General features: G+C 46.6%; 1 protein-coding gene across 2 annotated transcripts in view; it reads right to left on the bottom strand.

Annotated features, from left to right (window-relative positions):
- The window catches only part of NDST2 (N-deacetylase and N-sulfotransferase 2), a 146,169-nt gene extending 144,582 nt beyond the window's left edge, over nucleotides 1-1,587 (bottom strand). For both annotated transcript variants that reach the window (XM_009277653.2, XM_009277651.2), the window contains exon 1: nucleotides 1,526-1,587. The gene's annotated coding sequence lies outside the window, so the exon portion shown is untranslated. The remainder of the gene's footprint in view (nucleotides 1-1,525) is intronic.
- Nucleotides 1,588-2,670: the final 1,083 nt, after the last annotated feature.

The following is a 2,670-nucleotide window of genomic DNA, read 5'->3' as shown; positions in this document are numbered from 1 at the left end:
CGCGCTCCCGGCAGCGGGGCAGGCGTGGGCTGCCCGGGAAAGCAGTAGGTAGGGATTTAACACCGCTGTAACAGCCGCTGTGGCAGCACCCTCCCGAGAAAAACAAACACACGCACGGTGCAATTTCCTACTTAGAAAGACAGGGAAAATTGTAGTAGGAAGCCGGGACGGGACGTGGAGCCACATCACAGGAACGTTTATTCTCAGCAAAGGAGGGAGAAGCGGACAGCAGTTTGGGAGTGCTGTTACCACGGTCCTGCTTTGGAATCTGCGGTGCAGAAAGCACCCACTGCGCTGCGGAGGAGTGAAAACTAGGTTAGCATGAGTAGGACCTGGAGCAGTCAAAAGCAGCAGGACTGGCTGGTGGCAGAAGAGGAGCGAGCAAAGGGAAAGCAGGCGCTCAGGGAATGAGGCCTCATCCTGGCACAGCACCGCTTCCCATCCCTCAGTCCGAGAGCCCTGTGGATCACTCCCAGGAAACCCTCAAAAAAGCAACACAAGAGGTAAAGTTGCTGTACAGGGACCTGTTCCTCTACTGAAAAGTTGAAAACGCTTGAAAGTCATTGCTTTCGGACACATTTATACAGGGCTTTTCATCTTCAGCTAGTCAGGTTGTACCTGAAGCACTGACCATGCTTCTGCAAGCCTGTTAAGCCTGAGGTAGCAGGTGAATCAAATAAGCAAAGTAAAGCAGACAAACCTACGAGCAACCGTATCTCCGTGTGGTTGAAAAAGCCTGTTCTGCTTCTGGCCGACAGCACCCCCTCCTCAGCAGAGGCTGACGAGGCAGCTGGTCCCACCACCCGCATGGAGCCCTGCGGTCCCGTCACACCAGGACCACGCGCTGCCAAAATACCCAGCAGCAGAGATTTGAACACGTGATCGCATTTCTGTTGAATTAACCCAAACACGTACCACAGTGCTTACCGTCAGATTAAATGCCGTCCCACCGCCTGCAGCCATCCCCAAGCTAGCGTGGCAGCAGCAGGTGATACCCGATCTACCACAGACCTTGCACTTTCCAAAACAGCTGAGCAAATCTGAGCCAGCCGAGGGAATCTGCGGCAGTTCAGCACTGCGTGTCATGTGCTTGTAGCATTTATGATCCAGTGCTACGTTCTGTGAAACGGGATTTACCATTTCAAACCACAGTTTGATATTCCAGTATAAAAATAGTTTTTTGGTAGTTCCCCTCTCTCCCCCAGTCCAACCAATTTCAGTTGCATGGCAGGGGGGTTGGACTAGATGACCTTTAGAGGTCCCTTCCAACCCAAACTATTCTATGATTCTATAGTACACTGTACAGATGCAACAATATTGGCTTAAAATTCCATTTAAATCTGCAGTGGAAGAAACCACCCCAAAATATGCCCCAGCTTTCCAAACTCCTCCTCCCTCCTCAAACCACCAGAGCCAAATTCACCTGCCTTCCTTCTCATTTCACCACAACTCTCAATCCCTCTGTCATCTTTGTCTTTCTAGCTACCTTGTATGTAGCTTCCTCTACTCACCTGCAAAACCTCACCTGCACGACCTCACCTGCACGACACCTTTAAATCCATCTTGCATCTCCGCTCTCTTCCCCACACCAGCCTCCTCACGCTCCAAACCACTCCGAGTGCTTGGCTTTATCACCCCCTTTCCATCTTCCAGGCTATCGTATTGCTCTGTGCCTACCTCACTCAGCACGTGCTATCCCTGCTAATATTGCATTTCTCTGAAGCAACTTCTCTTTCTTACAGTTACAAAAACAAACAAACAATCCTTCCCTGGATATTCAGTAAAAAAAATGAGTTATAATGAGTATTTCTATTTGCCCACTTCTACTGAAGTTTTAACGAGTCAGGAAGCCTGTTTCTTTCAAAAGGGAAGGTCAAAGTATAAAGCTGTATAAAAGATTAAATGCATTACTTTTTATGTGGAAGCTCAAGGAAGTATTTCTATTAAGCACGGAAGATTTTTACTGATACTGTAACAGATTAGAAGATGTTCAAGCTTGCTGACTTACGATATTTAAAATAATTTCAGCATTAATACTATTTTGGAATGAACAAGGCTGAAATCTGTTTATAATTCTTAAAAATATTTAAAACAAACTATCTCAAAGTTTGGGCCTTTTTTATACAATATGATAAAATCCAAAGCAATGAATTTCAAACGACACGAGTAGCACATGTCCTTCTTGTATAAATACTTTTTTCAATTCATTTTGAACTTCTAAACATGGAGTAACAAACAAACAAATCATAGAATCATAGAATCATTGAGGTTGGAAAAGACCTCTAAGATCATCGAGTCCAACCGTCAACCCAACACCACCATGTCCACTAAACCATGTCCCTAAGTGCCTCATCTACACGTCTTTTAAATACCTCCAGGGATGGGGACTCAACCACTTCCCTGGGCAGCCTGGTCCAATGTTTTACCACTCTTTCAGGAAATAAATTTTTCCTTACATCCAATCTAAACCTCCCCTGGCGCAACTTGAGGCCATTTCCTCTCGTCCTATCACTTGTTACTTCAGAGAAAAGACCAACACCCACCTCGCTACAACCTCCTTTCAGGTAGTTGTAGAGAGCGATGAGGTCTCCCCTCAGCCTCCTCTTCTCCAGGCTAAACAACCCCAGTTCCCTCAGCCGCTCCTCAGAAGACTTGTTCTCCAGACCCCTC

This window comes from Aptenodytes forsteri, unplaced genomic scaffold, assembly GCF_000699145.1.
Source record: "Aptenodytes forsteri isolate BGI_AS27 unplaced genomic scaffold, ASM69914v1 Scaffold15, whole genome shotgun sequence".
Taxonomy (NCBI): Eukaryota; Metazoa; Chordata; class Aves; order Sphenisciformes; family Spheniscidae; genus Aptenodytes; species Aptenodytes forsteri.
Note: the sequence above shows the minus strand (reverse complement) of the source record. Positions and strands in the feature narration are given on the sequence as shown.